Genomic DNA, 12597 nt, shown 5'->3' on the forward strand with positions numbered 1-12597 from the left:
AAAAAAACAAAAACTTCATATTTCTTTGGTTTCTATTTTAAAGCTACTTTTGACACTAACTGGGCCAAAATAATTAAATTATATTTAATTCCAACCTTTGATTATTTTAGTGCAAGTGTGTATAGTTTGAAATAAGCATGTCCCCATGCAAACATCTGCACGAAAATATCCAGTTCAAACTAATGTTATTAATTGTGTCCCATTTCATATTCAGACAACCCCTAAAATTCTAAGTTACTACCTTTCAAGGCTGGAGATAGTACATACACAGAATAGGATGTGTTCTTGCAACTTCATCATAACAAAGTCCTGTCAGGAAATGTCCTTAACTGTATTGGAAATGTTCTGAAAGTCACTAGAAAGGAGACTTAATCCTATAGCTACTAGATGAAGCCCCCTTCTAGCATACTTTGGAATTCTACTGGATGCAGTGGGTTGGATCTCAGGGGACCTTCATGGAGAGGCATGAGAAGAACGGGTTAGGAGAAAACTTGCCACGGGGTCTTTCTCCTTGTACTGCCATTTCAATTTGGCTAATACAGACATTAGTAACTCCTGATTTCAACTTAGAATCCACTAAACAGTGGTACTGGGCACTGGATTCCAAGTTGAAGAGGCCAGTTCTCCAAAACCTCTCCTTTTCTTTGGCAGTTTGCTATAAAATCCAGCACAAGTTACAAGTCTTTCTGAATTCTGAACATCTTTTTTTAAAGTGTCCTAATTCAGGAACCCCTTGTACACATCAAATCTGGTAGGAAAACTGCATCTGGGACCAAAACCCAACCTGTCAGTATGGAGTCTCCTGAAACCTTTTGTTCTTGTAGTTGAGCAGCTTGGAGCAATTATGGAGCATCCTGGGCCCCATTTGCTGCCATCATAATTTCTCTCAGGTTAGTGGATGTTAGCAGAGAAGCTAACCATCATTTTCCAACCTTAGCCACAGAGTAGTTGTTCTCTAGGACAGTAATACTCTGAGACTGGGCAATGTTATCACTAAGGAGGAAGCTGGGATTTTGTGTGGTTCTTTTTTTTTTTACTGATATATCTTCCTGGAGGGGAAAGCATGCAGCAAAATTTTGTCTCTCACTAACAGCCTACTGATGGCTTTGAACTTAATTCAGATCTGCCAAGTGAAATCCAGTCTGGGCAAATCTATATCACTTTGGGTATCTTAATTCCACTCCAATTCTTCACATTCCTCTCTTCAGTGCCTAGGAAGAACATCTAAGGGCAAGTGTCAGGGTCACTGGCTATGGGACCTCATGGCTACCCAGTCACTGCCATGCTTCTTGTAATGTTCCAATGTAGTGACATCACAATATGCCCTTGGTGGCTGATACAGCAGCCACAGAAAGGGCAGCAAGGAGCTGATTTCCTAAGAAGGGCAAGGCAGCAGCATTATCCTGATCATATTCCAAGGAAGTAAAGCGACTACCTTGAGGAAACCCCAGAATAAGGGTTTATTTCTAAAGAAACAGTCAGAATTTCCAAACAGCAGTGGAAGGAAAAGACCGTGGAGGAGGAGAACATTTGATTAATGCACTGTAATACCAGCAATAATTTTGTAAGTAGTAGCTGTGGATGCATTGTAATTAACGGGGCAGGGCCACTCTTATTCATTCTTACCACTTGTTGTTACTTACATATAGGCTTGACAGAATTTGTTTTTTAATTTTTAAAAATTTTCATAACTAAAAATCAATAGTTATTTTTAAGCATTCATTTTGCTTTTTATCAATATTAATTTTTAGGGGAATGCAGGGAGCCCTGGCTGCACTGCCTGCTTACAGTTCCATCGGCAGTGGCTCAGGCAACCGCTGCAGGACCTGGGTGCCATGCTAGTTAGGCTGTACTGGGGGTGTGGGGGCAAGGCTATTGGCAGCTGGGACCTCAGTGCTGCCAGCCATGGCTCTGCAGTTTTTTGGCCCATGTGTCTGTATGCATCTGCACTTGCATGTGTGTCTCTTTCCAGGGACACTTGGTTGTGAGTATAGCCACTGCTGGAGCAGCCCCTGAGTGGGTGAGGCCCTTCTGCTGCCTCCTGCTAGCACAGGTGGATTAATGCACATGCCAGCGGGGCCCCTGCCAACCAGAGGCCCCACTTGCTTGTTGTTCTTTGCTCATCACCAAGGAAGTGAAAGCCACAGTTTTAAGCCTTATGCCATTTTTGTCTCCTTGCTGATGGGCAGCAGGGCTGCTGGGGCCCCTCAGCCAATAAGCAGCGGGAAGAACCCAGCATTCATTCCTGCCTGTGGCAGGGGGCAGGCTAGATGATCTGTGCAGGTCCCTCCTGATCCTAGCTGCTATGAAACTATGAAGACAAAATATGGTGCCAAACTTAAAACCATGGCTTTTGCTTCCTGGCTGAGGAGCAAACTGCAAGCATGGCCCCTCCAAGCGCAGCTCCAGCCCAACCGATCAGCGGCAGGGGGAATGCAAGGGAACCTGCAAAATTAAGAGTGCAGTTGCATACATGGCAGTCACTGCCCTGCAGGTAGGTCTGTGAGGGGGAAAAAGCATCGGGGCGGGGAGGCAGATTGAGGCCCCCACGATGAGAGAGTGAGTGGGGCAGGGGCAGACACTGCCCAGCCAGGATGGTAAACAGAACCCTGGGGCTGGGAGCAGGATGGAGTCACGGGTGGCTCGTCCAGGGGGCATGGGGGGTAGGGAGAGGAGGCACAGGCGGTGGGGGAGGTGGCTTCCCACTGCTGCATGCACCCCTGGGGTAGGCATGGGGGGGCATGTGCCGCCCCCTTGATTTGTGCATGGGGCAAGGGTGGACTACCTGCTGTGGGCTTGGGGCCTAGGGCTGTGCTGGGCTCTTCCCAGTGTGGGGGCTGGGTTGGGGCTGCGCTCAGAGTGGGCAGGGGTGGGGTAGGCTTAGCTGCACAGGGTGGGCAGTGGTGGTGCTGGAAGGGGTGGCTATGGGGGTACTATGGGGAATTTTGGGGTGGGTATATCTGCCCCTCAAGCCCCCCCCCCCCCACAGTGCCACCACTGCTCATGGCACTCCACAGGACTCCTGAGGAAAAGGCAGCAGACTAGAGTGCCCTGAGCAGGGATGGCACTTATGGAGGGCTTGGTTGGGGCTATAGACACCCCAAAATTCCTCACAGCTCCCCCATAGCCATCCCTCCCAATGCTGCAATCACCCACCCTGCACAACTGAGCCTGCCCCAAGTGCAGCTCCAGCCCAACCCCTCCCCCCACATACACACACACTGGGAACAGGCTGGCACATCCCAAGCCCACAGCAGGCAGGTTCCCCTCACCCTGCACAAAAATCCAGGGGGGGGCACATGCCTCCCATGCTTTTGCTGGAGGTGTGCACAGTGGCAGGGAGCCGCCCCCCACCTCCCTGTGCCCCCTTTCCCTACTCTCCCCATGCACCCTGGATGAGCTGCCCGCAACTCCATCCCGCTCCCAGCCCTGGGGTCCCATTCACTGCCTTGACTAGACAGCACTTGCCTCTGCCTCTGCCTGCCCCACCCCCACCACACCCCTTCCCTCTCCCCATGCCTCTTTCCCCCACAGACTTCCTGGCAGGGCACTGCTCTCCAAGCTGCCCATCTGCATTCTTGGCTGTGTGCACAGGGCATTTACTGGTGACATTAATTGGCTACACTGGCCAAAAAAAGCAGATAGTCGATAAATTTTCCTTTTATCAGTGCCAATCCGATATGCAACCTATATATCAGTGCACCTCTAGAGGGGGCCCCTAATTTAGTGTTTCCCCAATAAATTTTAATCTGCCTCTACCTCCCAGTAAGCCCCTGCTGTAGTGGACAGGTTTCCCCTGCATGCTCATTCAGGGCCTGGCTCATCCTCTGCTGGCCTGGAGAAGTGCCAGAGGGGCAGCCCTGGGCCCCTTTGTTTCCTCCAACCCCATAGGGCTGGCTGGGAGCCAGGGCTTTCTCTGCTGCTGGGGCACAGCCCTGGCCTCTGTCCACCCCCTGCTTCATGTAGATCCTGCAGTGAGGACCTCAGTCATAGTTAGTACCACTTGTCCTGGATTTCCTAACTGGCATCCTAGATGCTTTTTGCTTACCTCCTCTTTCAATGATTACCAGTGGAAATATTTTCCATCAGTCTGTGAGTATCAGACAAAATCAACACTAATCAATAAAAATCGAATTTTGACAAGCCTTCTTATATAGAATCATCATTTTGCAGGACAAGGGGCTAGATTTACAATGAAGATATCTGTAACTTGGCAGCAGCATGCCCCAGAGTGATGTTCCCAAGCACATCCTGCCTGCGTGCTTCAAAGCTGGAAATGCCACTAGCAAGCCCACTCTGGAATCATCCTCACAGGCCATTCTTAAACATGTCAGAGATGGAGAACAGTCACAGTGATAGGTCTCAGAGAAGCCTCAGAGGTGCATTTCTGGGTTTGGAGTATATGAGCAGGAATGAGTAGGTAGGGCATGTTTAGAGATGCCCCAGCTGGGCAACACTGCTGTTGAGAAGAGACATATGTAAAGAGACTTTAGCAGGACTTAAGTGCTTAATGGATGCTTTTGTTGAAAAAGTCTAAAGTGTAGATCTTCAGAACACCTGCTTGTCTAACCCTAGCACTGCTAGTTCCTAAATTCCCTTGAAAGCTAAATACTTGACATTAAAATTACCTAATGCGAAATATTTTGTCTTTAAATGTGTCTACTAGTACCCTAGTCTTGACAGGGCTGAACAGCTCAACACCTGTCTCACATATAAGCTAGCTTTATATGTAAGACTCATCAACAAAGTAAGAGCTTCTCTGCCCATCCCATTCATTAGGTGTTCCTAAAGCACAAATGTGGTGCCTCCTTTTATGGCACTGTGTAGTGACAAGTTCCCCACGAGTCATCTTTTCAGGAGGACCACTCCTTTGTTTCTGGGAAAAAGAGCTTCAACACCTAACTCTAAAAGAGTTAGGGGTCTGAGCCCTGAGTGGAGGGAGATGCCTACACAAAATGGTTTTTGGTACCTTCACCATGATTTAAGTGGACTTTGGGGGATAAATCCAAATTGCAATCCTCAAATCCCTGCTCAACAGCCTTCTAACCTTTGAAGCACAAACAAATTTAAGGTAAGATTGTACCTTAAAATTAGGCCAGGTTAAAATCACTTAAAACTTGAATGATCACATATTAAGGATTGTTAACGAGGGCTAAGTGACCTTTAGGCATTTTTAAAAGTGACACCACTTGGGCAAGGATTATCTTTGAGCTGTGCTATCAAGCTTGAATTTACTTAAGTTCTGTGTGTTCACCTGAACCCTGCAGGGGTTGGATATGGGTGTGCAGGGGCAACATAGGCTGTGGGGAGCCTGGGAGCAGGAGGGGGAGGGGAAGAGGAACCCTCCCTCCCCACCCCCGGGGTTGATGCCTCTGCCACTGCTTACAGGTTGATTGGGTTGGCAGATCCATGGGTGGAGATGCTGATCAGGGAGTTGAAGGAGTAACTGGGAGTTGATTGGATAGCAGGGTGAATTGGGAACCAGATGAGGTGATCCAAATGATGCAGGGGGCCCCTGGCCTATACTGCAGCTAAGGATCCAGTGAGCAGAGCAGGCATGGAACACAGACTCGCAGCCCCTAGCCACGACCCTGCTTGCCAGCCCTCTAGTGGTAGGACTAAGAAGTGCACAGTACAGTGGCTATTAACCCCAATGTGTGACTGATCATTAGCACTTGATAACCTTAACACAAACTAATATTTCTTGGAATTATTACCTGCTAACTCTAATGTTTAATCTTAACCTTAATCTCATCATTTCCTATTGGCTAGCTCTAGGCATGTCTCTTCTTAGCATGCAAGATATTTTGGATTACCCTTCTAAGGCACCTCCCTCTCCTCACACTCTGTCCCAGGTCACTTAACTCTGGGGTTGCAATTTCACTTTGGAACCAGATGCCTGCAAGTTAGGCAGTGCAGCATTGGTACTTTGTGTGTAGGCACCAAAGTGTTTTATTTCATCTAGCCTCAATCCCAAGGAGGGGTTGGGTTTATGATTTATACCTGTCCTCAGCAGTTCCTACTGGCTGCCTTTAGCAGCTCCCCATTCTCTGTGCTTCTTTTATAGGTCCCATGTTTAGGTACCTAACTTTTTCCACGTTATGAGGAGACCTAGAGGATAATATGGATGTTGGAAACTCCTCAATGCATCTAAAATTTAGGCGGGGGGCAATGCTCAGAGTTGTGACACCCAAATTCCCTCTGGGATTCTAGTCCTCAGTCCATGAACCAAGGCTCTTACAAACATCAACAAAAGATATTAATATGTTAATGAGAAAGGAGAAGAAAATACACATAACATTCAGACAGTTGACATCTCATAGACACATAACATATTACTGCATACACACTCATGCTGTCACAGGGAAATCACCCCAAATATTCATTTGTCATTGGAGAAAAATCATATCTCCCATTTGCTTTGGGAGCTTACCACTGGCCTCTTGAGTATAGCCTACTTCTGGGGCTTCTACCTGCCCTGCCTTCAGGCCAGCACTCTGAGGTTATAGAAATTTTTTTTCAACTTTCCAGGCCAGTACTGAATACACCCAATCAGGAAACCAACCCCCCAGGACTGTGCCATCTCCCAGTCACAGCTACAGTCCAGAGATGGGAAATTCCCACCTGGCAGATGATCCAGGCTTACCACCAGATCCACTCTCACACCCATGGGGGGCAGAAAGAGAAGACAAGGAGAAGGAAAAGGAAAAGCAGAGCTGTTACAACATAAGGAAGACCCTGAGCTCCATCTTGCTGTTAGGGGTTATGGTCTTTGAACTGGATGAAGGCTGTTTCCTGGACAGCCTAATAGGGGAGCCTCCTCTCTGGTACATACTGTACTCCCTGCTACTTGGAAAGGATCTCCCTGTCCAGTGTCAGAGAGAGAAACACTATCACCACTAATGGGGTTCTGTGGGGCCAAACCAGAAGGAAGATGAACACTTCAGATGCATGACTGTGATTTGAAGAGCATTTATTATTTAGAAACTTACCTCTACAAGAAATATAATCTATGCTGTTTTTTCTGGAAAGACCTTCAATACACCTACATTATACATATGTCCACCCAATAAACTGTTATTAATCAGTTTGGCCTTTCCCTGTGAAATTATTTCAAGACCAGGAGACAAGAAACACGCTGGGATCAGAAAGACCACCTTTAGGAAGGAGGTTGTTATGGTATATGGCTCTTCCCACATGACATTCAACATTTGCAATGCACAAGTTTCCTCAAAACAATACATTTTTAAATGCATATGAAATGCCTTTGCAACATCAGGCAAAGCTAAATTCTGTTTGTTCATGCAAAGCATTTTTGTATAGGACACTGGCATTTGTATGAGGCTTCTTTACATGGGTATGCATATCTGTCCTATACTCATGTACATGGCCTCTGCTATCCAAAACAAGTCCCTGTAGAACCCTACACATGCATCACAGCTTGATTTTAAGACAATGTAAGGATGTTGTGTACACAAAATGCACACCCAGTTTTGCCTAATTTGCATAAGGAATGCATAAGCAAATAGAGTAAGTTTCACCTTCCCATGGCTAATTAGACACATGCACTGGAAATTACCTGCTTTCTGCATTTGATCACTTGGTAAGGTAACTTCTGGGCAAGCACATGTCTCAACATTGTCAGTCAGTGGCCTCATGATGTCAAGATATTCAGTGGAGAAGGGCAGACAAAAATGTGCTTTCAAGGAGCAGTTCAAAGAAGGCCTTCACAGTGATTTGAAGAGTTTTCTTTACGCTAATTTACTGAACTGCGCAAATATTTTTTCTATAACAGTCCTTCAGAGGTGCAAAAAAATCCTATCACATCCCTGCCCCCTCCAGGCAGCTTTTCCTGAGGAGACTCTGCATCCTCATCAGTGAGATTTTTCTAATCTATCTCCTTTTTTTTATTAACCTTTATGCCTCTATAATATACCCACTAGACTTCACGTGAGTCCTGAAAGGTCACAGCCCCTCAGGGCTGGCTGACATCCCCAGGGATGAAGCTAAGAATCGTCGTATCTTATGTGAGCAGATTCTGACACCTCAGTGCTCCCAAAGCCTGCATTAGCTTTGTTAGAGCCAGTGTTTGTGGCCAGACTAAGTGGTTACATATTAATTCCCTGGCTTTTTATTCTCTGCTCTCTCTTCTCCCCTCCTCCGCTCTAACACATTTTTCCATTTCTATAATTTCCTATACCCTCTCCACCTCTTTGCTCCATCTTTTCCTCTCTTCTTCTTTGTCTGCACTGTCCGTCTTCTCTGCTCCCTCCCCTTAATGTCCCTCTTATTGCCTCCATCTGTGGTTCTCCTTTTCCCTTTTGTTCCTTCTCACTCCTCAAAACCCTTCCGTTCCCCTTGTTTTTTCTTGGGCCCCTCTGCTCAATCCCATGCTCTGCTCACTCCAGTCAGAAATCTTTTAATAGCTTTTCCCATCTGCACCCTACTTGGTACAGGGCATTGCATATAAGGCTGCTTGCACTGGGCAGCACCTACTTTAGTGGGGCTGCTCACCAAAGTATGTGTTATTTAAAATGAGCAAGGACTTACAGAATGGAGCCCAAGTGATATCTCCATGGTAACATCAGGTTGGGAGACACCAATTCTGCCCCATGAGCAGCTGGGGTATGCTCCTGGGAGAAATAGGGAAACTAGTGGATACAGAGTATCTTTTGCTTTCCCAATCTGCCCTTGCATTCCCCTGTTCCTTCTGAGCCTCAATTTAAATTACACCCAGAACTCCCAGTGTTCAAATACCACTTAATCAGAACGAGGAAGGAAACGAAGCATCAAGAGACAGTTAGCCCATTCATGTCTCTGGCTTCCCACTCGGATGTGAACTCCAGGTCGTTCAGATGAGAGGGGAAATGAATCACAGAAAATATCAGAAGCCTGTCAGATTTCACCCCCCCCCCCACTGGGCCCTGTAAATTTGCTCTTCAATGAGCCTGTGTCCAAAATAGAGTCCAATGATGTTATCAGTATTATTAAGGTTGAATGCTTCCAATTCCTATTGTGTCTCCTCTTGATATGGGGAAAAGCTGAAGATCTTCAATGTCACAAGTCTTAAAGGAAACACTTGAATATAACTCTTTCAATGATTCCATTTCCAACAGTGTCAGACAAACAACTGCCCAAGGAGGAGAGCACAGGTGTGATGTGTACTGGGAACTCAGTCTTTCTTCAGTCTAATACTGGAGTGCCTGCTTGGCCCCAGCCAGTGTGACGATAAGCTCTGATGGAATCTCTAGCTTGACTTTTAAATCCATTGCCAAGTCTGTGCATGGTTCACATAATAGGCCAGTAGGTTTAGGAACTTTATCACAGGCTAATGGTCTCCCCAGGTTGGCAACCAAAGGCTAGGAGGCAACACAAATATAGTTCGGTCTTCAGCTCTGCCACTGACTTCCTATAAAATCTTGGGCCCCTTTCTGTACTGTGTCTGTGGATTATAATACAGAAATGCTACTCAAAGGGTACATGTGCCCCTGACTGCACAGTTGGTACTGTGTAGTCATTTAGTACTGCTTTAGCTGCTGGTACTGCACAGTTCCAGCAGTGCATGGGTTGTTTCCAACCCTACACTGCCGTAGCTCATTGCTATAGCATTGTAGTGTCTCATGTAGGCACACCCAAAGTGAATGAAGGGTCCACCCAAGCCAAATGATGCATTGGACCAACACGGTTTAGGCATGGGAGTTTCTGCAGCTATCACCACACAAGAGAGCTATGTGGCCAGCATCATGCTTAGGCACCTTGGATTCCCCATCCTGAATGACCAGGTGCCCATTCGCAGCTGGGTTGCCAGGGGATGCCTTTGGTACGAGCCTAGGCTCCTATGTCTGAAGCTAGAGAAGAATTCTATGCCACTACACCCCAACACTCAGTGTGACTAAGGCTTGTATAAATCAGGCCCGCCATAGTGTTTTACTCTCTTATACAAGGACTCCACTGGGTTAATTCAAGGGCAATTATCACCTTCCAGTTGGCATTATGTTCTCTTTTCCAGCGCTGCCTCCTGCCCTCCTCCTCTGTTCTGGTTGAAGAGCAGCTGCTGTCACAAGGCAAGAGTGAGGTATAAGGAGGATTACCTAGTCTCCTCACATTGCTACAGCTGCTCCCCACTCAGAATGAACGTACAGCCTTCCACAGCCCTTTTGCAGTTACCAATGCTCCCTGGCACCACTTGCTGAAGGGAAAAGCAGGAGCTCTTTTGCCAACTGAGCCCTTGCTTCTTACTGATACTCCACATAAAGGACAAAAATGACCCTTCTGTAGAAGGTAGCACAAAGCTCATGCCCCATTTAAGACCTACCTGAACCTTGTGGCAGCTGTAAACTGTACTGAGGTCTGAAAATGGAGTTTCCTTAAGGTTTGGTCACATGAGGGTGACATAAAGCCAACTCTGCAGTTCACACGCTCTTGTGTTTTGATCTTGGCCCCACTGATCATCCTCAACATATAGAGAAAGTGTAATTCACATATAGGCAGTTGTACATAGCCTCATCAAAAGATTCCCTCCCTCCTTGCAGCTTGCCATATAGATATAAAAGTGTCGCAAAGCTTTGCTTTGCAACAGCTAGTATTACGACTACAACTACTGGCATTCAATATTTAGAGTAGATAATAGATGCAGCTTGTATATGACAGTCTAGACACCATCTGTCACAGAAGTGAAGAAGGCTTTATGATTTAACTGCTTAATTGAGTATGGCTGTCCAAATTTCCCAAGCAGTCCTGACTATACAGAGCAGGAAATATTTCTGCCCAGAGACAAAAACCCACAATAACACGGGCATTAACTGAGGTCAACTCATAGTTTTGTAAGTTCTGAACTAGTAGTATCCGCAGAGAGCTAACTTCCATCTCAAACCTGAGGGATAGGTGTAACAGCTTCTCTGTTGTATTTAAGCTACCTTCTTACTTCCCAAGTCATTGGAAGACCATTTAGTCAGGCCAGCACTACTGTAAGTGTAATTTTGTCTATGCCTCAAGTGAAACTCATTATTTATCTGATATTCTGAGAAACTGTGTCACTGGAAAGCAACCATGGATGTGGAAGGACAAGAGGATACAAACTACACCTCTTACATCCACACAACAAAAACCTACAGAACAAGCAGACCTGTTATCACCAAAAAGCTTAGGCTTCATGAACTTATCACAGCTGTGAAATCTGTAGGTTTTGATAAACAAAAGGCCTTTAAGGTGGGTAAGGTTCACTGGTTGCTAACCAGCAGGGGCGACATGTAGGAGGTGCAAACAGGTGCACGTGCACCCCGAGTGTGGTGGTACATCCCCTACAAAAAGGCGTGTCGACACACGCCACTCGCCATTCCTCTTCCCCCCCACTGTCTGCAGGCAGTCAGTGATCCTTGCTGGCCACTGCTGCTGCTGTTGGCAGCATCTGCAGGTGGTCTCTGCCCCCTGGTTGGTGCTCGTCACTCTGTCCCCACCACCACCAGCACCGGCGATGTCTAAGGGAGCTCCCCACTTATTCGTGCGGCACTCCTGCTGCTGTTGTGCCCCCCTAGCCTTCAGTGTCATTCATGCCAACTAGCGTCTTCCCATGCGTCTGCAGATAAGCCAGAAACATGAAAAGTGAATGCAAAACCACAGTGATCTCTCTCAGTACTAGACGTTTTTGAATTTGAAGTCCCAGGGCAGGGTTCCAAGTAAGCAACCATCTACCTGCAAGCTAAAGTCAGGGAGAGAGTCTTCAGTGGGAGTAATATAGCACAGCAGCAGATACATGGTACCTAGCATCATTCTAAGGCAGGGGCAGGCAAAATATGGTCTGCAGCTGCATCCGGCTAGGCCTTTCTATCCAGCTTGCTGGATCCCTAAAAAATTTAGAAAACATTTATCTGCTCCTGGCTGCCTGTCAAAGATGATAGAAGCCAGGGGAAGTAGGACTTGGGAGCAGCCATCAGCAGGAGGCAGGAGCTCAGCTCCATCCACTCCCAGCCATTTCCTTGCTTCCTGTCCCCACCGTGCTCCAGCATGGCTCCCAGCTACGTGGCTCCCAGCTGCAAAGCCTGACTGGGGAGCACAGGGCCATACTAGTATGGGTGTGTGTGTGCACATGAGCAGACAGAGGCAGAGAGTGTGTGTGTAGGCAAGGGCAGAGTGTGTGTGTGTGTATGTGTGTTTGTCTTTGTAGGGTGAGTCCCACATGCATACCACACCATACTCATGCACCCATATACCCCCTTGCAATGCCATACTTGCAGATCCACACCCCCTCACAAACCCCAGCCACCCTCCCCCCCACACAGCCCCATGAATGACGAGTGCCTCATAAGGCTGGGAGGCATGGCAGCCACCTGCAGGCGGCAGCGGTGGTGTCAGTGGGAAGGGCGGGATGAGCAGGGACTGCCTGCAGACAGCTGCGGCGGTGTTGGCGGCGAGGTGGGGGTGGTGAGCAGCAGGCAGTGACCGCCCACAGCTGCCATCCGCACTTGCGGTGGCAGCAAGCGGGGACTGCCCACAGCTGCCAGCGGCCGCATTGTCAGCGAGGGGGTGTGGCGACTGCTTGCATAAGCCAGCAGCAGCTTCAGCAGCAGCCAATTTTGGGAGGGGCACATGCCTACCTGC

General features: G+C 47.5%; 1 protein-coding gene across 1 annotated transcript in view; it reads right to left on the bottom strand.

Annotated features, from left to right (window-relative positions):
* Positions 1-12597, bottom strand: part of NECAB3 (N-terminal EF-hand calcium binding protein 3) — a 164828-nt gene that overhangs the window by 37038 nt on the left and 115193 nt on the right. The gene's annotated exons all lie outside the window — the stretch shown is intronic.

The sequence above is a fragment of the Crocodylus siamensis genome, chromosome 10, assembly GCF_052110815.1.
Source record: "Crocodylus siamensis isolate JL-2025a chromosome 10, ASM5211081v1, whole genome shotgun sequence".
Lineage (NCBI taxonomy): Eukaryota > Metazoa > Chordata > Crocodylia > Crocodylidae > Crocodylus > Crocodylus siamensis.